At 51.3% G+C, this 26215-nt stretch overlaps 1 protein-coding gene and 1 long non-coding RNA gene across 5 annotated transcripts in view; one reads left to right on the top strand and one right to left on the bottom strand.

Annotated features, from left to right (window-relative positions):
• The window catches only part of IL17B (interleukin 17B), a 42965-nt gene that overhangs the window by 2081 nt on the left and 14669 nt on the right, over window positions 1-26215 (top strand). For 2 of the 4 annotated variants that reach the window (XM_081495734.1, XM_081495732.1), the window contains 2 exons: window positions 91-231; window positions 17851-18012. The gene's annotated coding sequence lies outside the window, so the exon portion shown is untranslated. Of the gene's footprint in view, window positions 1-90; window positions 232-4176; window positions 4342-17850; window positions 18013-26215 lie in introns of those variants that run through there. The other 2 variants (XM_081495735.1, XM_081495731.1) reach the window with 2 other exon arrangements.
• On the bottom strand, window positions 70-20850 carry LOC145508665 (uncharacterized). The gene is made up of 3 exons (XR_014055517.1): window positions 20635-20850; window positions 8713-8836; window positions 70-6401 (listed from the first exon to the last, which is right to left on the bottom strand). It is a non-coding gene; the product is annotated as an uncharacterized LOC145508665 (long non-coding RNA).

Here is a 26215-nt window from a genome sequence, read left to right as displayed (position 1 = left end):
ATTGAACCTGGACCACATCAGGTCTCTGGCATTCAGCCAGCATTTTCTACATCTATTCAGATGTCTTCCTTTTATTTTTTATTTTTGTAGTTTTTACTTTTGGGTGAGTCACTGAACTCGGAACAGATCCTGGCTCTGCCTAATGCTATCTGGGTGACCAGGGACTGGTCACTTCACCTCTCTGAACTTCATCATCTCACTGACCTTCAGGAGTTTTGAGGACAAAGCCAGGTAATGTGAGTTAAATTAAACTGTAAGTGATGGAGAGACATCATTGGTAATGAAATGATGGATGGGTCTTAAGCTGGTTCAGAAGGAGTGTGTGTGTATGTGTGTGTGTGTGTTCCTGGGATCTCCAGGGTTGTGGCAGGCATCACCACAAGAGGGCAGTCTGAGCTTTTTTTGTCTTCTTTACCTTAATGAAAAATTACAAAATTTTTCTGTGGTATTCCAAATCGAACTAAAACTTACAGATTTTTAGTTTACGTTAACTGATCTAGTGAACTTTTAAAATAAATTCACATATATTTATTTGTTTATCACTAATGTGGATTTGATATTGTGACCCCACCCCCACCACTGCTTGGCATGCTAGGAAGTGGGATGGGGGTTGGAGGGGTGGAAAGAGGCACAAGCTTTATGGTGTCCTGGTTCAGTCACTGCTGAGTGTCTGGACAAATTTCCCAAGAGTAGGACAGAGGTGAAGTTCCCATTCTAGCCTCACAGGATGTTGCGAAATGGACAAAATGGAAAGAAAAGCAATTTAAAGGTCAAGAACACAGCCCTCAAGTCCTCTTACCTCCAGTACATGGCCTTCCACGTGGCCTCCTGCCGTGCTTGAGCCCAAGTCCCGCGGGGGCAACTTGGGGTGGGAAGGAGGCGAATCCAGCTGTTAAACCATGACCTCAAGAACAGTATTTCCAGGAATCCCCATCTTAGCATCTAAGGGATTCCTGGGAAAACTGGACCGTGAGGACAAGGTGAGAGAGTGGCCTTCAGCACCAAGGCCCTGCCATATCCCTAAGGACCAGCTGGAGTTTTCTTCTGCATCCAGCCCCATCTGCAGAAGCCAGCGTGGCCACCATGTCTGGCAGGATGTGGATGGTTGCTTCAGGGGAGGGGCTAGTGACTGGAACTTCAGTGGCCCTGGAAAGTACCTTCCTGTAGTCAGAGGCCATGTTGTCGACCAGAAATCATCTGGTAACACCCCACCCCCCCGCTTCAATTGCCATGGATTGTGTGTATTCCTGAGTCTCCAGCCAGAGGGAGGGTTCTACTAGAAACCACCTAGACAGTTCTGATTCCCAGTTTCTGTTTGGCACCTTCCTTGCTGGTGACCTCCAGCAACTCACTTAACCTCAGCCTTCCCCAATTATAAAATGGGATGGTATAGGACCTACTAGAAAGGTGAGATAAATACAATGGTGGGGGGCAGGAAGAAGAGGAAGGAAGTCTATAGGATTATTGGAAAATGTCTCAGTCTGTCTTTGCTAAAAGTGACCCAGGATGTAAGGACAAGACTAGAATAGGATTTATTATGTTCTCCTCCTGCTCCCCCAACCCCAGGTTCCCAAGTCACATGTAGTGAAAAAGAACATGAATCTGAAGGCAGATAGATTAGGTTCCAAGCCCAGCTCAACATAATTTACATTGACCTTGGGCAAGTTGCCTACCTGAGCCTCGGTTTTCTCATCTGGAAAATGGGTCAATAAAATCCACCTCCCAAGCTTGTTGGGAGGTTAAATAAAATTGTGCTTAGCCCAGTGGTTTTCCTCTGCTATTTTCTGACTAGTCTGAAGCCCCTGAGAGGGATGAGATATTTGGGAGATGCCTGGATTAATTTAGGCAACTCAAAGAGTGAAGAGCTGGACTCAGAGCCCAGGAGTTTGTCTTTAGTGCTGAAAGAGTTTTTAGGAATTGTCCAGTTCACAAATGATGAAGGGGTTCATCTTTGAATCCATAGTAGCTCTCTAGGACTTACCGTTAAGAAGGATTCTGAAGCTGCATCTGAATGCTTTAAGAAAGGATGCCTTGACTGATTAGCTATGTCTGCCATGGGCTCAGGAGAAAGCAGAGTCAGGGTGCTGGGTAATGGCCACCACCAAATGCTCCAAAACCTCATGTTACAGATGGACAAACTGGGGTGCAGAGAGGAGTCAAGAATTGCCCAGAATCACGAAGCAGATAGTGGCACAGGTAGGACTCAAGTCCAGTACTTCCTCAGCAGACAGTCTGGAGAATGGAAACACTCCCGTCCTTCCTGGGCACCTGCAGGCACCATACCACTTACCGCTTCCAGCGACAGCTGCAGAACAAATTCTCCCTTCCTGAGCTACAGTGCTTCATCTCAGACTCCCAACTGACCAGAGATGCAGCACTGCACCTCAGGCTGGAAGACAGGACGCCACACCACTCTGCACCGGGGGCCGATGGCCGGGAGTCCACCCTAGGCAGGAGAAGGGGCATTAGAGGGGCCTCGGGTCCTCCCTCCAGCTCCTGCCCCGGAGGCTGCTGCCACGACACTGGGTGTGCTTCCTGTCCTCAGCCTGGCATTTGAGCCCTCTGGGACCAAGCTTCACCCTTCCTTTTCTTTTTAAACAGTTTTGTGGAGATATAATCCTCCTATTCAAATTACACAATGAAATTGATTTTTTAGTTCAGTCACAGAGTGGTGAGTTGGGCTTCCCTGATGGCTCAGTGGGAAAGAATCTGCCTGCAGTGCAGGAGATGCAGGAGATGAAGGTTTCATCCCTGGGTCGGGAAGATCCACTGGAGGAAGAAATGGCAACCTACTCCAGTATTCTTGCCTGGAAAATTCCATGGATGGAAGAGAGCCTGGCGGGCTACAGTCCATGGGGTCACAAAGAGTCGGACACGACCGAGCATGAATGCAACAACACAGAGTGGTACAAGCATTGCCACAATCAATTTTAGAATATTTCATCATTCCAAAAGAACCCTCAACTGCCCCATCACCCCTCACCCTGGGTGATGTTCTACCTTTCTGACACCATACCTCACCTTTATGCTTGGTGTATCCCAGCCAAATGGCACATTCATGGTACTTTATATTTTATATCATCAAACATTTGCTTCAGCCTCCTACCTGGCTTCCCTTGCTTCTGCTCCCACCGACTTCCCACCATCCTTCCCAGTCTTCCTCTCAGAATGATTTCTCAAAATGCAAATGTGCCCATATTTCTCCCGGGCTTAAAATGGTAAAAGGTCTCCCTCTGGCTGAATTCTAAAACCCTCACAAAAGGCTATACGCCTGCCCTATCTGGCCCAGCTGGGCTGTTCCTCTTGGGCCCTTGCCCCCCTTTTCCACTCCTCCAGGGAGTCCTGTGCCCACCACCTTGGGGCTCCCAGGAACCATGTTACTCCCTCTCACTCCCCTGCCTGTCTCCTGTTGGTGGGATGAGTCTCTTCTTAAATGACCACTTTTTCTGTGAAGCCCTCTCTGACTTTTTTAGACATCAGAACTCCCTGGTCCACATCCTCACACATCCTTTGCCTTCTTTCTTTTTTAAAAATTTATTTATTTGACTGCATTAGGTCTTAGTTTCGGCACGTGGAGTCTTCGTGCGGTACATGGTCTTGCTAGTTGTGGCATGAGAGCTCAGCTGTTCTGTGGCATGTGGGATCTTAGTTCCCTGAGCAGGGATTGAACGTGAGTCCCCTGCTTTGCAGGGCAGATTCTCCACTACTGAACCACCAGGGAAGTCCTCTCTGCCCTCTTTCTCATCCTTTATTGCATTTGTGATGGTAGATGTTTAATATGTGTTGTCCGAGTGACTGAATCATGTTCTTCAGCCGCATTCTCTCCAGTATCAGAGCATTTTGCCTCTGGGTCTGACTGGGGTAGATCTTCAGTTTCCTGAGGACAGCACCCATGTTTGTTCGTGGTGGGGATCCCTGGGCCTAGTGGAGGGCTTTGTCGGTGGTGAAGGACCCCAGGGAATGCTGCTGGTAGATGACTGAATGGCCATGTAGATCATTCATTTTTCTCGTAAGACCTGGCTTAGGTGGGAACCTCTGAGTAAGCAGGTAGAGCCCTGTACCCCCTTCTCCTGTCCTGCCAAGATCTCAGGGCAGCCTTTCTGCACTGCTGATACCATTGTGATGGCCTTGATGCTGGATGACATGTACTTTCAGGGATGTCTGAAGGGCAGAGGGGGCCGACAGTCTTTTCTCAGGGCTGGGAGAGAGCAGGAAGGACGTGTTTACGTCCTTCAAAAATTAGTGTCTCTTATGCCTTGGATGGAAATCTGACATTAGGCCCCAAACAGCAGAGTGTTTTCCTTAGGTCTGCCACCTGGGGCAGGTCAGCCCCTTTCTGAGGTATTCCCACCCAAAGAACTGCCTTCCTTTAATATGAGTAGGAACTCCTTCCAAACTGCATTTGACTGGGGAGTGATTCCAACAACAGGACCCAGCTTGGGGGGTCCTGGACAGCCCACAGCCTGTCTACCCAACTCTTGGACTGCTTCCACTAGCTCTGCAAGAGGAGACGCCTGGCCTGGCCAACATGGAGGTTTCAGTAAGAAGCCAGGGAGGGTTGTCCCCCACAAGTGAGCCTTTGCCGCTGGGAGGCCAGCTGATAGGCCAGCCCCCTGCATTCCTCGGTGTGGGACTCTTTCCAAAGCTCTTTCACCTGACCACTTTTGGATTCTCGCAATTTTGCTGCATATGTGGCCTAAGCACTGACTTTGGAAAACACAGTGACCCAGGCCGTTCCCTGTCAGTTTGCTTCCAGTCCTTCTGTTTTCCCGGGGCGGAGAAAGAGCCTCAGTTTGGTGCTATCCTGTCTCTGACACTTTTCGGGCTCCTGTTTATCTCCCTCAAGTCCAGGGCCTTGCAAGCCATAACTTGAGGGGAAAGAGTAAGAGCACTGCTACATTTTTACTGTCTCTCTTCTTATCTTTATTAATCTCCTAATTATGGACAGTGTTTAGTTTCCTATTTATATTTAAGTATTAAAAAAGACCCACCTTAAAATTTAAAATCTTCGATTGTTTGCAGATATGGCAAAAGTTAAAAAGGGGGCATCTGAAAAAAAAAGGGGGGGTGGCATCTGAGTGCCTGCCGTTTGAAAAACTGCCCCACCAAGTTTAATCTGCAGAACAGCTGTGCGGTGGTCAGGGGCGCCTTATCACTGCACATGGGGAGCCAGGAAGGGGAGGAGACGGTTCCAGGGTCACAGCCCTGCTTGCACTAGGGGAATTGGCGGCTATTTCCAGCACACCCCATTGGGCTCAGAGTATTGCCGCAAAGATAGCAGCTCTCCTGGGTGTAGAGACAGGAAATGGATGGGAGGCAGTCCCACGCTCTGTGGGAAACTCGGACACAGGGCCAGAGGTTGAGGCCTTTGACCAGGGGAAGGTATTTGCTTCCGTATCCTCTGTGGCTGTAGGCTGCCTGGTTCTGTTCCTTTGTCTCTAGAAAGACCATAGTGACGCTGATGGTAAAAAGGATGGTCACGTTTTGAATGTTTTCATGTGCTAATCCCTTTGCATCCCAAGGTTCCATGAGAAGGGGATTTTCTAAGGGCAAAGAGCTAGAAGCCCAGCTTGGGTTCCTATCAGAACAGCCGCCTCAGGATCATGACTTTTAACTGAACATCTCCTCCCCTGACCACTATACCAGTCTGTCAGGGTTGAGGACAGGGTCTAACCATTTCATCCATCCATTTAGCAAACCAACTGCGCCTTCTATGTGCCTGCATCTGATATGGTCCTTACCCTGGAGGAGCACAGTCAGGCTGAGATGGAAGGAAAATGCCCTTGGCAAGTTGAATAGGGGACAGACCCACGTGGCATAAGAGAGAGCCCAGAGATGACTGCTGAGGGCTTAGGTTCCTCCTCCCTGGGGGAGCTAGGAGGGCTTCCTGGAGAAGAAGGTGGTGCAGCTGGGCTGGGAGGAGGGCAGGGGTGCAGGAAAGGTGTCATTCTGCTGGCTCTCTGGCTCCAGGGACTCCTCCCTTGAATTTTGCATCCTTGCTGGGAGGCAGACAGAGCTGGCCTTGACCCCGTTTCTCTTTCAAATGAGGCCTCACTGAGAAGGGGGTCTACAGCTCTCCTGTTCCACTTACCCCACAAGTGGCCCCTCCTTGCTCTGGGTCCCCAGTCAGGAGATGGGTCCCACTAGGGAGACTCAAGTGGTGTGATCCCTTCTCACAAGCACTTCTCACTGTCTCCCTGTTTCCCATTCCATCAAAAGAGGCAGTCGAACAGGTAGCCTCACAATCTTACCTGGCAGAATCTTACCTCGTGCTGGCTGTCCACATCCTCCTACTCCTGGAGGATGGACTGATTTTTCTTCCCCGTTCCCCACTGTCTTCAGGAAATGTTGCTTGGCCCTGGGGGGCAGCCTGTGTCTTCTGTCGGGAAGCTCTGGGGAGGCTGGGAAGGAGAAAATAAACAGTGGCTGTCTGGATTTTCTCGCCAGGCCTGAGCAAGGAGACCTTCCTGGCTCCTTCCCTTATATGGCCAGGCCGCTCTGGGCTGGGAGCCTGCCGCTGAGCGCCCCCACCCCCCACCGTCTCTGAGGGCGGGGGGCCACCGCTGGTCACCTGGGACTCTGGTGCTGCAGAAGCCTGGCAGGGCTCAAGGAGGAGGGCAGGACCCAGGGCATGTCCCTGTGGGCCCTGCACAAACTGGCCAGCTATTGTGGTTCTGGGCTGCTTAGGGTGAAGCAGGTCGGGGGGCAGGGGGAAGGCATCCACCTGGTTATGACTTAACCCCCAGTGTGACCCTGCCCAAGCCCTTTCACTCTCCAGGCCCCTGTTTCTCCCTGTGTTGAATAAGCATAGGGAAAACAAGAATTAGTTCTTATAGTCAGTCCCACGAGGTGGGAGCTTTTGTATTTTCTATCTTACAGATGGGAAAACAGGCTTCAAGAGACTACTAAGACCACAGCTATCCAGTTAAAAGGAGAGCAAGGCAGGATTTGGACTTGGGGTGTCTGACTTCAGGGTCTGTGTTCTGAATGGGCTGATTGCTAAGGCTCCTCTTGGTGATAATTTCAACCACTCACACATGCCATATGGAAAAGGGATTCTGCTGGTGCTGCTCCCCTGGCAGATCAGGGGGTCCCAGTGCCCAGTGATCTGGCCGAAAGGTGACTGTTCCATTAAGCCATGCAGGCAGAGGCTGCAAGTCATTCCTCAGCACCCCACATGGGCCTGGTGCAGACTCAGGGCTCAGAACAGGAGGGCTATGGGATCACTGAATGAATGAAGGTCAGTAGTCATGTCTGTAGTATGGGCACAATGTCCTAACTCCCTGGCACATTCTGAGGATCAAATACAACAATGGATGAGAAAGCACAGAGAGGCCACTTTTATGATGGCGTTGTCTCAGTTCACAGATTTTGTCTCCCCTCTGAAGTGCCTGCATCTCAGCCCCAGGACATTGTCTCCTAAGTGACCGGTTCCCGCTCAGTCCAGTTGTGGGACTGAGAGTTGGGGGTAGATCTGCTTGGGGTCTTGGCTCTGGCAGCAGTGACCGGGTGACCGTGGGAGAGGTTGCTGGAGGGGAGGGAGGGAAGGGAGGTGGGAATGGTTTGCTGGAAACAGCTCAGAAATGAGCCTCGCATAAGCACGAACATCCTGTGTGCTCTTGAGCTAGCCCTGGAACCTCCTTCAGCCCATCCATCATCATGGCATTCTTTGGGACCCAGGCCCCCTTCCTGGGGCCCGGGGGCGGGGTAAGGGGACCGAGGAGGCCGACCTGTCAGCATGGCCGAGAGACCGCAGCTGGCTGCTCTGCAGGCCTGCTCAGTGTCGGAGCCGACAGCGTGGGGGAGGAGGCGCCTGCAGCCCTCCTAATCCAATTTGTTTGGACCCAGTCTCCGAGGTTCATTTGCTAGTGAATGAGGGCCAGGTGTGTGCACTGTGCTGGGGCGCACGTTTGCACGCACGTGTGTGGTGTGCGGAGGTAAACAGGTGTGCTGTGTTATATAAGCCAGTCCTGGGGGCAGCCTGTGTCTTTGGCGTGTCAGCTCCTCCTCGGAGTCTTGCTTCCTCTGTTCACTTCCAAATCTTCCTCTTTTTTTCATCTGTGAGACATTGTGCTAGAAACCCCCTCGGCACTTGGGACTGAATGACTCTGAGTGGAGTCCCTTCGCCACCCTGGGCCTCAGTTTCTCCACCTGTCTTATGGAGCTGATCCCTAACCCTGCCTGCTCCATGAACAACTGTAAGCGTGGGAAGAATGTGATGGATGGTGAACACAACCGCTTGGGTTTCTAGAGCTTCACCATGTTCCAAGCACTGTGAGTCCGCGCACACACCTGACCCTCTCAAAGCCCTGAGAGCTGCTTCTGTTATCAGAGGCTGACACCCTGACAGCCCCACGTCTACCTGCTTTCAGAATCTGACCCCATTTACTCCTTTCCAGGGAAGATGACCACCATCCTCCACAGCTCCCTCAAGTCCTTTGGTTTTGGTAGCATGCAGGCTCTGTGTTTGTTGGTTTGTAGGAAGCATGGGATGGGGGTGGATTCTTGGCTCCTGGTGGGTTTTCCCTTCTTTGGTTCCATTTCTTTTCACCTACGACCCCAACCCAACAGCCCTGACTTATCCTCAGCCTGTCAATCAACAGGGCCTTCCTTTAACACTTCCCATTCTGAGGATGGGATGGGGAGTTTATTGCCGGTGGGGTGTGGAGGGGAGGTTGTGGGTGCCAGTGGGTGGGGAGGGGTGGCACTCACAGTTCTGTGTCCAGGGAACCCGCCGCCTGCCCTCCTCGGGTCCTCAGGAGGCCCTTCTCTGGGGTGTTTGCTGTGTCAGCGTGAGGGTTGAAAAGGGGTGGCTCCCACCAGCAAGTGCCCTTGCCTGAAAGGAACAAGGATGTCCCCCATCAGAGAACACTGGGTTGCCTGTTGGTCCTGACTAGGCTGCTGGGCTCCGAGGGATTGAGGATGAGCCTGGGCTGCTGCTGGGTCCTTATAAGCCTCAGGCCGAGTCTGCTGGGATTTTCCAGGCTTTGAGGCATCTGTCCTTCTGCCCCTAGGCTGCCATTATCTCTGCAATGCTTGCCTGGCTTTCAAAGGGGGTCTTCTGAGGAGCTCTAGGCTCTAAGAGCAAGAGGGGCTGCCTACCCTTTCCAGCGTACCAAGACCCCATCGGTAGAAGCGTGGGTTTGGAAGGAAATTTCCCAGAGCCCCCGGTGACCAACGCCCGCACCTCTAGACTCACCCAGGGATAAGGAGCCATTTAGGGGTAGATGAAAATTTGTTGTTAACACAGTAGCCAAGACTGAAGGGACAGCCCTGGGGCCACCTGTGACCACTTCCAGCTGCATAAGGCTTGCAGCCTGCAAAATGCTTCCTCCCATAGCTTCGGAAACACTCAAAACCCCTGCCAGAGATAGGAGTGACTTCATTGCTTACTGAGGCTCCAAGAGGCTCTGCAGTGTATTCAACGCCTAGTGAGTATCAGAGGCCAGCTTGACCCCTGGGCTGCTCACACTCAACCCAGCTGTCCCCTGAGCTTGGGCCACAGTCGGCTGGATGACCACAAGACAGAGCTCACGTCGTCATAGATGTTGCAAAAGGCCCTGTGCCCTCTCCTGGTCTTGCTCATTTCCAAGAAGTCCGAGGGGCTGGGAATAGGCCACATCTGCAAGCCAGATGGCACTACCCTGGGAGATGGCTGAGGTCGGGGCCCCGTGTGAGTACACCCCCACCACCCCATGCCAGTTTTTTCTGGAGGGGCTCCCTCACCCAGGCACATGTCCTCCGGCCTGTGTTCCCCTTGGGTTCCAGGGCCCTAGGGTTTCCGGCATATGTTTGGGGAGAATTGAGAAGATGCTAGCCCTGAAGCCTGGCAGACCTCTGAATTCTCACTCGTAGCACTTTCTAGCTGTGTGATCTCAAGCTGGTGGCTTTGCCTCTCTGGACCTTGGCTTGTTTGTGAAGGTCAAATGAGGTGGATGTCAAGTGCAAGCACGGTTGCTGGCACATTGTAAGCCCACAATGAGCAGCAGCAGCTTCCATTATGAGCCCACAGTGAGACACAGGCACAGGAGCAAGAGAAGCAGGAAGGGTGAGGGCAAAGGTCCAATGTGGCATCTAGAGAAGATGTGGAAGCTGTAGTGGGAGCTGCCGTGTGGGGCCCCTTCCCACATCCCTTCCACCGTGCGGCTTCTCTGGGCCTGTGTTCCCAGAGCGCCCTTGAAAAGCCCAGCTGAGTTCACCAGCCTCACACGCTCCCCACTTCCTCCCCAGGGAAGGTTGCTGCCGGGGACTTTTGAGCAAGGCCTGGGAATGCAGTCTGAGGCTGACACAAGATGATGCAGGAGAAAGGGGAGAGAGGGAAAGAAAGGAGCCCAGCCCCATGGCCTACAATCCCAAGCCCAGCCTTGAGTAGCTCGGGCTGTGGGAGGCTGAGGGTAGAGACCAGGGTCCCCGAGACTCCCCATCACCCTGACTTCCCAGTGTGAACAGACTGGGAGAACAGTGACAGTGGTGACAGCCACCACCCACCTAGTCCATACTGGGACATGACCTAATCTTAACAATGGCCAGTACATGTCACAGGTGACACCTGGGTGTCTTCGATGTGCTCCACATTTGCTAAGGGCTTTATTTTACACAGGTTTTTCTCATCCTCACAATCGCTTATGAGTTAGGTACCCTCTTATCCTGTTTTGTAGATGAGGAAACAGGCTTTCACGAGTTACAGCAGTCCCTTGAGGTCACATAGTTAGTAGGTGTGAGGATCAGGGTTGCCGCCTAGCTTGTGTTTTTCAAGCTCCCCTGTAAGATCAGACTATTCATGGAGACATCCTGAGTCATTGAGTCAGTGTCTTAGGACATTCTGTCAAATGTGTATTATGGAAAGCATCCTTATGGAAAGAGGGCTGTGAGCAGAGAGCACATTTTCAATGTAAGTGAAGGCTCTGTCAGCCCTGGCAATGGGTGTCTCTGGAAACAGGGGACTTCCCACAGCATTTCTCCCTGTATGTGGTCTATTTGAAGAAAATTCCATGATAAAGGAGTTCTCCTTTCTCTCCTGTCCACTTTGCAAAGAACTGAGACCTCCAGGGTTCTAGTTTGCTGGGCTGGGTGATGTTTTCTGGATAATACAAAGGTTGGTTTCTTCTGGAAGGTTTTGGAAGGGAAGAAGCAGGATAAGGTACCAGGTCTCCTGTAGGCATGTTGTGTGATTGTAGGCAAGTGCCTTCCCCTCTCTGCGCCCCACCATGATGTGGCAGGGAAAGGACTGGACTCTGTGGCATCCAGAGTCCTCCTGGGGTTGCAAAAAGGGAGATGGCTTGGTTCCACTCCCGCCCCTACCATGAAGGAATGCATCAATCTTCTTGGGATGAAAGGCACAGGGCTTCAAGGGGAAAGGCTGGCGCTTCCCTTGCCCCCATCTCAACCTCACTGCTCAGCTCAAGGTGGGCCCCAGGGACCTGAACCTCAGGATTTTCTGCACTAGGACGTGAAGTCTCAGAGCATTAGCGCTAGAGGCACCCTAGTTGTGTTCCCATTGTTCAGATGAGGAAACTGAGGTGTGGAGAGGAGAAACAAGCTCAAAGTGATGCAGCCCATCAGGGGCCCAGCTGGGACTAACCCCTTCCACTCACTGGAGAATCCTAATCTGTCAGATCTTAACAAAGGGGCCCTGGTGGGGAGGAAGGAGAGAGGAGGGCCTTTATGTTCCTTTGGCTTTGAAGATGGAATAATCATGACTTCCTTTTCTAAATATCTTTTGGCCCTTTCTAGAACCAGATGGCGGATGTTTGGAATTTATGTTGTAAATAGTGTTTAAGAAGGGTGTGGGGGTGCAGATGTGTTACTTTCTCCAACCACCAAACACAAGATCTGCGGGAGGGATGAGGGGGAGCTGACTGAGAGGAGATCTGAGGAGAAGGGAGAAGTGAGGGGGAAGGAAGAGAGGAGAGGGAGAGAAAAAAGGAACAGAGATTGATGGAGTGAGAGTGAGAGCAAGACAGAGGCAGAGAGAGGAGGAGGGAGGGAAGAGACAGCAATGGGCGAAGAGGGAGGAAGACAGAGAGCAGGTGGGCAAGGGAGATGGGAGAAGGCTCCTTGGGTGCAGGCTCAGACAGGCTCCATCTTGAGTTCAGGAGCAAACCCTAGAGTTTTCTAAAAATAGTTCCGCCTTTCCCCCAGTGGGGCTGGCAGTGGGGACCAAGAGAGGCACGCTTGCCCTTTTATGGTAAGAAAAACCCAGATCCTCCAAGGGAGCTGGGCTGGAGCCTGTAGATCTGGATGAAACCCAGCCCTGGGGTCTGGGGTGGGACCCGGCTGGATGGAGGTTGTGACCTGGTGGGGTTTCTTGGCCTGGGTAGCCCCACCCTCTGTGAAGAAAGGGCTGAGGAGGCCACCCTGGGGTCCTGGAGTGCAAGGGCTCCTAGAGACATCTGTTCCACCCCATCTCCCCATTGGATAAAAGAAGAAACCAAGTCTCAGAGAGGGTTGGAAGAGTGTGGGCTCCCTGTATGTGGGGTGTGAAGTGTCAAGTGAGTCACTGCCTAGGTCCACATGAGATTGGCTTATGTGCCTATCATCCTGGAAGGCAGTGTGGTCAGTGAAAGCACTGGTCTGAGTGTCAGGAGACCTAAGGCCCACTGCCATGTGACTTGCTGTGTGACTTTGCGCAGTCTGCAGGAGCTCTCTGGTCTCAGATCTCTCGCTGGACTGATCATAAGAGCCTTCCCAGTTTTTTGCCTCTCCGGGAATTCCAAGGCTGGAAAGCAAAGCTAGGGCATAGAGGATGCTGCTCCCAGCAGAGGGGGATCTGCAGGCTAGTGTTTTCTTCTCCTGTGCCTGGCCTACTTCCTGTACCAAAGTAAAAGCTAAGATGGCCTGAGAAAGAGGGGAGGCACGGCAGGAGACTGAGGCAGGTCATGGATGAAATTTCTGACCATCCAAGCTGGTTGGGTCTAGCCCCTCACCAGGCACATTGAGGTCAGAGAAGACCCTATCTTAGGTCATGTTCAAGGTCATGTGGTGAGTTGGGGCAGAGCCAGAAACAGAACTTAGGGCTTCCCCTCCAGCCTTGGGCTCTCTCGTCTGTAGGAGGTCCCCTATCTGCAGCAGCTGACAACTCTGGGGACTATGTCTGGCCAGGGAAAGCACCCTCCTGGGCAGAGCTCCCAGGACTGAAGCTGTGCTGCTATCCTCTGACTACCTCCTGGAGACAGTTATGTCCTGGCAGGACACCTCCTTGGTGGGGAGACCATACCATAGTCTCCGTCTCTGGCTAGAAGGCAGGAAAGAGGCAAAGAAAGATGCATAGGGCTGGGTGGCCACTCTGGCAGCCTGACCTTAGGCAAGTCTTCGATCATTGACCTCAGGTCCTGCATCTGTAACACGAGGAGATGGCTTTGATGCACTTAAAGGTCCTTTTGGCTCTAATAGGACTTTTATGCTATGGGTTTAGGAGTCAACACCAGCAGTGTTTACTAAGCATCTCCCAGGATCACCAGGATGAATGAGATGGATTTAGCACTACTCTGTAGCTTTACAGTCCCTTAAGGCCAGGCCCCAGTGTCCAAGGGTCTCGAAAGAACCGATCCTGGTACCATCTGTCTCTTCTGGGAAACTTGGCTGACTTTCTGACCCCAGCTTGAACCCAGAGCTGAAGTAACTCTGGTCTTGAGTGTCCAGGAATGCCTGCTGGTCTCATTATCCTCTTGATTTTGCCCTCCCCATTGCACTCTCCCACATGGAGTCCACCTCCCCAGGCCCGTCTGGGTCCCTTCCCTCTCTGCCCTGCACCCCCATCTCTCCACACTGGTCTTCCTGTGATTCTGCCCAACGAGGATGCTTGCTTTCCTCTCCCAGCCTCCTGAGACAGCCTCCCCCTCCCCCCAGTGAGGGGAAAGAAAAGGGGACAAAAATAAAGCATTTTGTTCTAAATTGGAATCTTCCCTGTGACCCTCCTGGAATTTCCATGCAGTCTCTGTGGGGCGTGTGAACAGGGCCCCCAGGGATGCTGGCCCTTTCTGCCTCATTCCTGCTGGGCAGATTGTTCCCTGGGGACCCGGTCTCACAACCAGGCTCCAGGTCTCTCTGGTTAGGCCTGGTGCTCTCTGAAAAGGGCAGAAGGCAGCAGAGGGGTGGAAGGAAGTAGGATGAAAGAGGGGGGGATGTCCCTAGAGGCGCCTGTGTGAAGTCAGGGCAGAACTGATGTCATGCCCAGCTGGGAATCTGACATCCAGGCGGCAGGGGGGGTTCAGCCCCACAAGACTGTCCCAGGGCCGTTAGGGCTGTAATGTGAAGTCTCAGGCTGGTGGTGGGAAAGGTCATGAGGTCCAACCTCCTCTAATGCTGAGTTCTAGAGTGTCCCTGCTAAGCTCACATACCTCTCTGGTGATGGGAAGCTCACTGCTTCCCAACCACCTCATCTCTCTGTGGACAGACTGTCGAAGACTTCTTCCTAATATCCTGCAGATACTTGACTCTCTGGGGCTGCATGCCCTGTGTTTTCAGGCTGCAAAGAACAAATTCCTGATCCCCAGAAAGCTCTTCAAATCTAAAAGATGATGACTACAGCCCTTGGGCTTCCTAACCTCCCAGTCTCATATTTGACATCTCAAAGTCAACAGTGCCCAAATTCCCAGGTCGCTCTCCTCCACTGGGGCTCTTGGCTTGATAGTATTTTGGGGGAGGGTACAAATCTCCCTCCCAGGAACACTTCTTCCATCTTCTGGAGCTTTGGTTTCTGGGGATCAAAGCCACTCCATGACCAGAACTTCACCACTTAGCCAGCCTCAAATCATTCAGGGTCTTGACCCACTGTTGCCTCAAATCATACAGGGTCTTGACCCACTCTTGATTCCAGCCAAGTGGACTTATTTGCTGTTCTTCTGAAAATGTTTTTGCAGTCCCGCCTCCTCACCTTTGCAGGCAGAACTCCCCTGGGGTGCCGTCTTCTCTCACCTCTATCTATCCAAAGTGTGCCCCTGTTACTCTGACCACCCCTACTCCATATTTTTCCTCCCTGAGAGTCTGGGTGTCTACTGTCATACAAGCGGTGACAGGAGCTGTCCTACTTCCATCCCAAATCATGGAGCGTCTCACCCTGCAGGGCCCAGAGGGATGGACTAACTTCTGTGTTGGCTGTAGAGCCAGGGCCAGCGCCTTGGCCTGTTTCTTTCCATTTCTCCCCATCTTGTTCAGCTTATCTCATCAGATGCCCTCAGACACAGTGGGGTTGTTGGGTCACATGCCTGAGGTCCGGCAGGCTCTGGGCAGACTGACTAGTGGCCTCGAGCCCAGCAGCCCAGCCAGGGTGGTGTCATGGCCGCTATGGATGGCCTCCCAAGGTGGCAGCCTGCCTCTGAACACTTCAACCTGAGCTGTTTCCCTGAAGGAGGAGGAGGGTAGGGGCAGAAGCTAGTGGCAGCTGAGCAGTGTCCCTGACAAGCTTGCAGTGTCCAATGTGTTTTCCATCTCCCTCGGAGTGTGGCTTGGGTCAGAGGAGGGCACCTAGGCCTGTGGCTGGAATGTGCACTCTCGGGGATGTGCAGGAGTGAGGCGACTTCTTCCTCAAATAACTGATGAGCTGTGCCAGTCAGGGGCAGCCCAAGACTGACCAGGCCTTGGGGGCACACAGCCCACAGTAAGGTATGCTCACTGGTGAGAAGCATTGTCTGAAATTTTTTGCCCCTGAGCGGGCATGGGGATGGCAAAGGGGGGGCTCTGTTTTTATCTTACTGAGGCATCATGCTTCAAATGCCCCCCTTCTTAAATGCCAAGAGTTTTCCTACTGGACGAGTACAACCAGAAGTAGCTTTTGCTCACAGACTAGTTGAGACAGTGCTAGCATTTCTGTCATGGGTTCTGGAGTCAGCCAGACTTGCGTTTGAGCCCCAGCTGAGCCTTTTGTAAAGCTGTGTGACTTTGGGCAAATGACTAAATCTCTCTGAGCCTCTGGGTTTCCAGAGGGATCATGGTGTTTACTTCAGAGAGTGCTGGGTGGAGAGCTGGCTGCTTGGGAAGACTTGATATATGGTTATTGTTATAGGAGCAAGAGCAGATTATCCCCCTAGGTGGAGGGTGGAGTTGGGGCTTCATATAGCACCTCCTCCCTCCTAAAGAAACTGCCTTTTGTCATCACATTTGGACAGTTATTTATTTATTGAGTACTAACTATGTGCCAGTCACTAATCTAAGGACTTCATGAGTTGTAACTCATTTAATCCGGATGATTCAATAACCTAATGAGGCTGGTACTCTTACCTTGCCCAAGGTCACACAGCTGTTATGGGGCAGATCTGCGATTCAAACCCAGGCAGCCTGATCCTCTCTGGCACTTTTAATGGCCAGCCTGCTGCATCTTGAACTGTGGTATTGGAGAAGACTCTTAAGAGTCCCTTGGACTGCAAGGAGATCCAACAAGTCCATCTTAAAGGAAATCAGTCCCGAATATTCATTGGAAGGACTGATGCTGAAGTTGAAACACCAATACTTTGGCCACCTGATGGAAAGAACTGACTCATTTGAAAAAACCCTGATGCTGGGAATGATTGAAGTTGGGAGGAGAAGGGGATGACAGAGGATGAGATGGTTTGATGGCTTCACTGACTCAATGGACATGAGTTTGAGCAAGCTCCGGGAGTTTGTGATGGAGAGGGAAGCCATGGGGTCGCAAAGAGTTGGATACAACTGAGCAACTGAACTGTACTGCTACACCTTAGTTCACTCTCGCAGCGCTCTGAGCCGCCTGGTTCCCTTATCACCTGGGCATGGGGATTCATTCAGCCCACACTGGAAAGATCCCTGGCTCCAGAGTCAGCCTCTGTTTTCTCATCCAAACAAAAAGGGGCCTGATGAGTGGGTGATCCATGGGCCTCGAGAGTGGGTGACTCATGCGGTGCATTCCTGTTTTGAATTGGAGAAAAGGTTTCTGGAGATGAAGCACTGTCGCCAACAAGCCTCTTTTGCAAGAGGGGAGGGGGCTGGTCTCTGTGGGGTTTCACCATGTGTGGTGAAGCCCCGTGGGGCCAGGGTTGTCTAGACAGGCCGTTAGGAGGTGGCAGACACCGTGGGCTCTTTCCCCACCCCAAATTCCTGCCGACTATCGCAGGCAATCTCCGATTGGCCCGAGGCCCCTGCGTTCTGCTGGGCTGGGGGAGGGCCATGTGGGTGGTGCCCGCCCCCACTCCAGGGCCTGCAGGCTACCCTGCGACTTGGTGCTTGTAGGCAAGTAGGGCAAGTCTCTAAATACCCATGTGGACGGTAGTGTTAAAGCATTTGTTTCTTCCTTCTTAATTATACAAATTCAAGAAGAACAAAGTATATAACAAGAATTCAGGTAATTTCAAGGCTTGTCAAGTAAGGGAATGCTCACATACTGCTGGTGGAAGCTGTGACATGGATTGGCCACTTTGGAAAATAACATGGTGCTTTCCTGTAAAGTGGACAGGCATGCATGCCAGAACCTAGCAATCCCTCTCTAAATATGAACCCCAGAGAAACTCTGGCTCATGTGCCCCAGGAGACGTGGACAAAAATGATCCTAATAACCACAATTGGAAAAAGTCTTTATCATGATCCTTTGCACAACCCATGGCCCTGAGCCCCAGGGCCTGTTTAGTTGGGAAATCACTGTTGAGGCAGGGCCCAGGCATAGCCTGGAGATGAGGACCTCAGAGGCTGTCTCCCCCCACCCTCAGGGCTCACACAGGGAATCAGACACAACCCCGCAGGTCAGGGGTGGCCCCAGGACTGGAGCTTTGTATTCCTCAGTGCTGTGTGTGTGTCAGCTGTTCCCTGGCACTAGCCAGCCTGGGAAAGGGCTGACTTTGCCCAAAGAGCTGCCCTGTGGCTCCTTGGGACCAATGACAAGCAGACCCTTTTCTTTCTTGGCAGTGGTAGAGCTAAAGGAAGAGCGATGGCCTTGGAACTAGAAGACTCGGTTCAAACTCTGGTGTGGTCACCCGCTTAGCCTCGGTCTCCTCTATGAAGTGGAATTCCTCATCCTTGCACTCAGAGGTGTCCTGGTGGGCAGACTACAAGCATGCATTTTGCAGAGTGAGTTCAAACCCCCTCCGCCACTTCTAGCTGTGTGACCTTGGGTAAACTCCAGTGGTTTTTTTCCCTATGGATTAGGATGATGGAATGATGCTGATCCTGCCCCAGGGTAATCCTGGGAGGATTAAGTGATAATGCAAGAGGGGGGAGATCCCCTGTACATATTCATGAGGTACTTTGGAGGGGCCCCAGAAAGTTATGGAGTGTGGTGTCCAAGGAGCAGGACAGGAGGTAGGAGACCCCTGGGGACAAAGGGGCAGGAGCAGTGGATACACATACCGTGTTCAGGTTTAATAGTTGACCAGTTGTGTGATCTTATGTGAGCTACTTAACCTCTCTTTCTCAGTGTCCTCATCTGTGCAATGGGGATAATTATTGTCCCTACCTTACAGGGTTGTTTGGAAGATGAAGTGAATTATAATTTATGTGAAGGCCTTAGGCCTTCACCGTCATAATCGCAGTATAATTCTCCTATCCACACCACCATACTGGCAGAGGCTTGTTGTGCTGCAGCTCTGCCATCAGCTCTCTGTGTGACCTAAAGCAGTACTCTCTTTTTCTGGGTTCAGTGACCTCGACTGTGTTTGTAAGGGTCCCAGGCTACTTGACAGCACAGCATTCTCCAAACTCCATATACCTTAGGTTTCCTGGAGAGGCTGGAGTGCAGCTTCCTGCCCCAGCCAGGATTCCCTGTCAGCTGATGAGTGTGCAATGCTTCAGACGCCACACTTTGGGACATATGACCCGCAAAATGCCCTATTATGTGTGCAGAAAATGAGACTTCACCTAGCCCTTTACACATCTCAAGCTGACCCCTCTTCTGTGCGTTGTAACTTCTGACCTCTGACCTCTGAACTCACCCCTTCTGCCTCTTTCCAGACCCTGTTCTGTCTTTAGCAATTCAGGGTGGTGCCTGGCCGGTCCTCACTCTCACTTCTCTCTAAACATAGCTAAGGTCATCTTGCTTCACAAAAGGACTAGGGTCCAATTGTAATGAACACGAGCCCCATTTATTCTGCTTTTAGGCTTCCCTGATAGTTCAGCAGGTAAAGAATCCGTCTGCAGGGGAGGAGACATGGGAGATGTGGGTTCTATCCTTGGATTGGGGAGATCCCCTAAAGGAGGAAATGGCAACCTACTCCAGTATTCTGGCCTGGAAAATCCCAAGGACAGAGGAGCTTGCTCTTAGGTACATACGTCCCTCATGCCTTAGGACAGCCAAGTGAAGTCAGAACCGAGACCATAGCTGTTCTATAGAAGAGGAAGCTGAGGCTCAGAGATGGCAAGTGATTTGCCCAAGGTCATTTGTTCTGTAAGTAAAAACAAGCCAGAATTGGACCCAGGCAGTTGCTTCCAGAGTCTGCTTTTGGACTGTTGTGGCCTCAGGTCTTGTGTAACCAACAGTGGGGAGGTGAAAGTGCTGGGCAGGCTGACACTGGAGGACTGTGTCCATTCTGGGCCCTAGATGCGGCCAGAGCATATTCAGAAGAGCCATGTCTTCCAGCTCTGCCTCCTGCATTCCCCATCGCAAGTCCTCTGCTTTCCTCTGAATCCCCTGGCTCCGTCACCTCACCTCGCTGAAACTCTCTGCTGTCCCTCTCCCCCTCCAAGATCCTGAACCTTTAGTACACTGAATTTAGAGACCAGCATCTTCCCTGGCAGAAGCTGCCTTGGGGCAGGCTCATCCTGAGGTCTCGGGGCTGTGGGCTGACCCTTCCCTTGGCCAAGCCTGCAGTCAGAGATGCTTCAGCTCTTTCCACCTCCTGAGGCTCAACCTCCAAGCACATCCCCAGGCTCCGGGTGTCAGCTTGGACCCTAAGCCTGTTGTCAAATGGCAGACTCAGCTTCCCAACACCAGCTGCCTTCTAGGCTCAAACGGGGCTCAAAAGCTATGTCCTCAGAAGCACAGAGACTGTGTTGTCTGATGGCTTCACAGTACAGATGGGAAACTGCAACCCTGAGAGGGCAGGGTGGCTGCCCGAGGCCACAGGACCAGGCAGTGAGAAGCAGAGCTGAGGCTGGAGCCTGCGCCGCCATCCCCCAGCCAGTGTGCCCTACCCACTGCTGCCCCTCAGCCAACACCCTAGCCTTCCCGCCTCGCTGCCTGTCTGCTGGAACCTGAGCTGACAGCGCTTCTCCAACAGCTTTGTTTCTTGAAGCCATTACTTGAAAACAGTTTTACTTGCCAGGAGCCCCAGGCTCTTAGGGCTGAGAAATCAAACCTCATAGACAAGGAAGAAGCCTTGTCTACAGCGAAGTCAGCAAGACGGGCCCAGACTCAGGTACGGTGGTGATGCTCAGGCGGTGGGACATCAACGCCGTCCCCTCCCTCTGCTCCCACCCCCTACATTTAGCCACAGCCACAAGGAGTCCCCAAAGCCAACAGGATCACAGATCTGCACATCTGGTCAGGACAAGGTGGGTGCTTAGAGATCATCCAGTCCAGGCTTTGCACAGATGAGGAAACTGAGGCCCAGAGGGGGTTAGCAAGAGAGCAAGGATCATAACCCGGATGTAGCATCCCCCGGAGTCTCCCGGGGGAGGAGGATACCACAGAGACCCACCCCCCCGACACACACACACAACTAGATTCACAGACCCCTGTCTGCCACTGGTTCTTACCTCTCTTGGGGTCCATCCAGGTGTGGCTCCTTGTGGCCTGGAGATGTGGGCCAGCCCGTTTGGGGGATAGTTGGAGGTATCACTGCTTCTCAACTAACTTCACTGGGCCTCTGGCACCCCTCACTGCCACTGCCACAGGGGCACTTTTAAACAGCTGGCACTGGGCCCCCCTCCCCTTAGCCCCTTGCCCGCTGCTCCCTGGCCGCAAAGACCCCTCTGCCTTTTACCTTATATGAGCTGAAGAGGCGAGCCCGGTGTTGGGGCGAGGCGGGTGCTGAGTCCTCTCGAGGGCCCCCATTGGCCCAGGCGCCTGCCACGTGACTGCCTCGCCTTGACCTGCCCCCGGTGCCGAATGTTGCTTTTACCCCCTAAGGAAGGAGTGGTTGACAATTTTCATATTTCTTCTAAATTTGGAGATTTCAGACAATGCTGGGAGGCTTGGCTCCAGCTGCCAGAGGCCCATGTGGAAGTCATTAAGCTGGAGAAGGGGGGCTGGGGGGAGAGCAGGAGGCAGGGAGAGGAGGAGGAGGAGGAGGAGGAAGGGGGTAGGGGCCGGAGTTCTGAGGGTTGCCAGTTGTCAGCCTGGGAACATGAGCAAACTCCCTGGGAGCAAGCTATGTGTGAGAATTTCCTCCCTCTCCCCCAGCCCCTGTGTCCCAGGACTGGAGTGGGAGTGCTGAGATTTTTTTTGGGAGTCTCTGGTGGAGAAGATACCGTCCTGGCTCCTAGGGTCCAGAGGGTGGTGGGAATGGCATGGGATGGGGAACCATGAGGAAGTAAATCCTCTCTCTAGAAAGTCGGGACTCTGGGAGGCCAATCCCATCATTGCACAAAGAAGGCTGGTGCCCCAGAAGGGTAGAGCCTGCCCCGGTCACACAGAAGCCTGCAACCGGCAGGAGAGGGAGTCTGAAGACCTGTCTCTCGGGCTCCCTTTCCCCTGGAGTCCTAGTCTAAAGAAATGCCTGTCCTTCGCCCTTTCCCATTATGCTCTGGCCATGATGGCCTCTTATACAGTCCTTAACGTTTTTCATGCCTCAGTGCCTTTGCATTACAGTCCTCTCTGACAAAAGTGCTCTCTCCCTAATCTTCCCATAGCTGGCTCCTCCTCCTGCTTCTGGCCTCAGAAGTCACCTCTGGGAGAGGCCTTGTCTGGCCATAGTGTTATTCTCCACCACTGCCTCTGCTTGGTGCCCTCCAGGGCTGTGCCTATTTTGTATGTATCTCCTGAAGTAGTTGCTTGTCATCTAGCTCTTCCCAGAGAGCACGACTCCCCTGGGGAGGGTCTGAGTCCCCAGGCCTCCTGCAGTGCCTGTGAGGGATGGCCAGGAAGATGTCTGTGGAGCTAGCAGCCATGGGCATAGGAGCAGGATGTCTGTGGAGCTGAGGCCGGTGGAGGGCTCCTCCCAGTGGCCTTGTTACTCAGAGCTTCCTTTCTGTGGTGAGGCTGGCTGGACCCCAATCACCTTCATTGAGACTCTCATTCACAGTCCCCTGGACCCCTGGCCCACATGGGACTGCTGCCCCCTCCCCTCCCCTTTCTTGGGGCAGGATTACCTCCAGAATGCCCTCGGGCCATCTTGCGTGGGGCAGCTAGGTGGCCCCAGGGTTGTGGCATGCTGAACCCTACCCTGTACCTGGTCTTAAGAGGCTCCTGGTCTACTAAGAGTGTCTTCACCCCAACTTTGTTCCCTCTGAGGAAAGAAATCTCTTCTTGGGAGCTTGTGTTTGTTCCTGCCTTTGCAGTTTCTTGGCTGTGAGGTCTGGGTGCAGTTGTTCAGCTGCTGCTCCAAGCCTCTCTTTCCTCCTCCGTGAAGTGGGGAACACGGGGCCTGCCTTTTGGTGTTGCCACGAGGGTCAGGTGGGGAGCAGTCCTGGGGGATGGGTCAAGTCTGGGCCAGATTGTGCTCAGCACTGCCTCTGCTGCTGGGATGGGAACTGTGTTTAACATCTGTGACCCCCACTTTCCTCCTCTGTAAAATGGAGACAGAAGCAGCCCTCACCTCCCAGGATTGCTGTGAAGATGAAAGCAGACCGTGCTTATGAAGGGGTCAGTCTTGTGTGGCTCTAGAATAAGTGCTCAGTAAATGCCAGATATTTACCCCACACCTGACACATAGCAGGCTTGCTATTCATGTCATCTGCTTCCTTCCTGAGCTGAGATGGATGCCATTTACACGTGTACCCCTGGGGTGTAAGACTGTGGCAAGGAAGGACTGTCACCCCCAGCCTCTACCTGGCTCAGTGCTTTCGTCTGACACTCCAAAGCACCACCAGCGGACCCCAGGGTAAAGATAAAGCCAGCCCAAAGGAGCTGTCAAAATTATGGAAAGTCCACTTGGGAAGCTGTGAAACTTAAGTTATGTTTCTGTTACTTCTGCTACTGTCACATCACTATATTACATCAAGACAGAGAAGAAAACAGAAAAATAACCAGTGTAAGTCACGGAGAGACCCACCATTTGAATACTCATGAGCTCTGTGCTTGGCCAAACATGAGTCGGCCACCCTTGTGAGCCAAGTTTCCTTTATCAGGAAGTCTTTTACTAGAGGTCAGAGCAAGGATTTGAAATGACCTGGAGGCAGATCCTAGGAAAGGAGGTGTCCCAGAGCCAAAATATCTCAAGAGACTAACTAAATGGCAGCCATCTGTGACACAGTCTCCCCAGATCTGTCTCAAACATTTTTGAAACCATTTCTGTTTGCTCTCATGCCCTCTCTTGGGAGTTATTAGTGCCTTATTGGTGCCCATTAACCATTGTGTGACATGGCTTTTCTTTCCACACTGTGGCGAGGCAGCCATGAAACCCCTCCATTCCCAGGAGAAGTAGAAATGAGACTCTGGCTTTGTGAGTAGGCCAGAGTAAGGCATCTGGGGAGGTGGAGGGAGCTTCTTGTTAGGGGGGTAAGTATGGGAGCGTTTGGTGAGTTCTGTGTCCTCAGAGGGTGTGTGCTGTCAGGGGCAAGGTAATCCCTGGTGGGAGGGTGAGGGGCCTGGAGACCAGGAGACTCAGGGGAATGGAGCAAAGCTATTCCACCTCTACTGGTGATCAAGGAAGAAGTTGAACTGGTGCAGTTGAACCTGAAGGAAGACGAGGTTTAGACCTACATAGGAAAGACTTTTTTTGCGGGGGGCATGTGGGATCTTAGTTCCCAACCAGGGATCAAACCTGTACCCCCAGTGCACAGAGCCTTAACCAGTGGACTGCCAGGGAAGTCCCAGGAAGGACTTTTTGAGTCAGTGGATTTACTCAAGGAAGAGATGGACTAATGGGCTGTCTTGATAAATTGATGGGTCAGAGAACTCATCACTTTACCAGGACAGCTAACAGACTGAATGACAGCTTGACAAGTCCCTTCCAGTCCTTGGATCCTGTGAGCTTTATCTCACACTTCATGTTCTCACCCCAACCTGTCCTTGACCCCTAGCCCTTATTTGATGCTAATTCAGCCCAAAGGCAGAGCTCAGAGGTGATCATTTGGGAAACATGTTTTGCAACATTGAAAATCAAGCTCCGTGTGTTTCTGTGATGAGCATACGACTTTTGTTTCATTGACCCAGTTTGATTCTGAGAGGTAATAAACAATTAGTGAAGAACTGCTTGTAATTGTCATCAAACCAATTTTTAAAAAATACATGTATTTAAAAATATTTATTTATTTCACTTACTTATTTGACTGTGCCTGGTCTCAGCTGTGGCCGTGGGAACTTCACTGTGGCATGTGTAATCTTAAGTTATGGCATGCAAACTCTTAGTTGCAGCATGTGGGATCTAGTTCCTGACCAGGGATCATACCTGCATTAGGAACATGGAGTCTTAGCCACTGGACCACCAGGGAAGTCCCTCAAAAATATTTTATAGATAGCTGTCCACAGCATATTACCGAGGTTCAAGATCATGGTATAGAAGAAGATATATGGAATAACACCATTTAAGTAAAATGATGTGTTTGCCAAACTGCAATGAGATACCATTTCACACTTTTCAGGATGGATGGCTATGATAATAATAATAATTATCACCACCACCAAAACTCATAGATACTTAGACACTTGTTCACTGACCTCTGCAGCAGCATTATTCACAGTAGCCAAAATGTGAACACAGCTGAAGTGTCCATAAATGGATGAGTGAATAAACAAAATGTGGTTCATGCATACAATGTAATGTTATTCAGCCATAGAAAGCAAAATTATGGTACATGCAACAGCATGGGTGACCTTTGACAACATTATGCTAAGTGAAATAAATTAGATACAAAAAGGATGAGTACTGTATGATTCCACTTATATGAGGTATCTAGGAGACAAAGTCATAAAGACAGAAAGAATGGTGGTTGCCAGGTCTGGGGGGGAGAAGATGAGGAGTTAATGTTTAATGACTGTAGAGTTCCTGTTTGGGATGATGAAAAAGCTCTGGAGATGGATAGTGGTGATAGTTGCACAACACTGTGAATGTACTTAATGCCGTTTAATTGTACACTTAAAAAAGTTAAAATGTTCAGTTTTATGTTGTGCATATTTTTACCATAACAAAATAAATGATGTGTCTGTGTGGAGGAGTAAGTGTGGATGTAGCAAGATGCCCTGCTGGAGGTTAGGTTTGTGTTTTGTCTTGCCTTAGTCTACCGCATGGACAGACCAGGACAGAAGGTCATTATGAACTGCCTGAAGGGAGTATTTCTGGGAAAGGCAGGGAGAGAGGGATGTAACAAATCTTTTGTGCTGATCACTGGGGAGGGAGTGGTTGTAGGGGAGGGGCAATGGTGTGGTACAGTCCTTTGAAATTTCAGTGACTCTGGCATGTGAATTCTGCTGGAAAATGGGACAGATTTGCCCTGTTGAAGGGCCCTAGGCAGTTGGCTTGCCCTTCCCTGGTCTAGGGAGAATATTAGCTTTCAACTCTGTAGGCCCTTTGGGGATTGTGAACTTGACCCACAGTTCTGGATGTAACTCACCAAGAGCAGCTTCTGCTTGGACATTCATATTCTTCTATCATGGTTGACACATTGATATAACACCAGGTGGGGCTCGTCACTGTCTGTACCCCCAAGACACTTGTAAGGATTAGGGGACCCCTAGGTGTGTAAGAGAAAGGTGGTGGTAAGAGCCTCCGGGAGAACAGCTGCATTGTCCTTTGCTTTGTGCTCTTACTGGCATATTAGGCCTTGAACATTTAAAGTCTGAGGAGCAATTGGGCCACAGTAATCACAACCTGAATGGTGCAAAGGAACTGCCTGTGACACATGTGAGTATGGTTGCACATGTGTGTGAAAATACACTGTTAGATGTTTGCAAGAATATAGGAATTTGGGTGATTTTGTTGTCTTACTTCATTGTAGTTTTCTGTTTTTGATTTTTTTTCCTGATTTGCACTGAGGTGGTGAACTTAACTAAAGGGGGTTAGTTATATTCTATATTCTATTATATATACAGTTATTATAATATAAGGACTTATGTTTTTATTTCTATCTAATTTCTTTTTTTGTGTGTTAAGAAGATAGAATATATTAGTATAGTAGTACTTTACAAAATTTGTAAAGATTTATTTTTAAAAATAACTTACTTAAAATAAAATATATT

Source organism: Giraffa tippelskirchi, chromosome 6 (genome assembly GCF_054371585.1).
Source record: "Giraffa tippelskirchi isolate mGirTip1 chromosome 6, T2T-mGirTip1v1.2.pri, whole genome shotgun sequence".
In the NCBI taxonomy this organism is placed as follows: domain Eukaryota; kingdom Metazoa; phylum Chordata; class Mammalia; order Artiodactyla; family Giraffidae; genus Giraffa; species Giraffa tippelskirchi.
The sequence above is the reverse complement of the archived record's forward strand: the minus strand, read 5'-3'. Positions and strand labels throughout refer to the sequence as shown.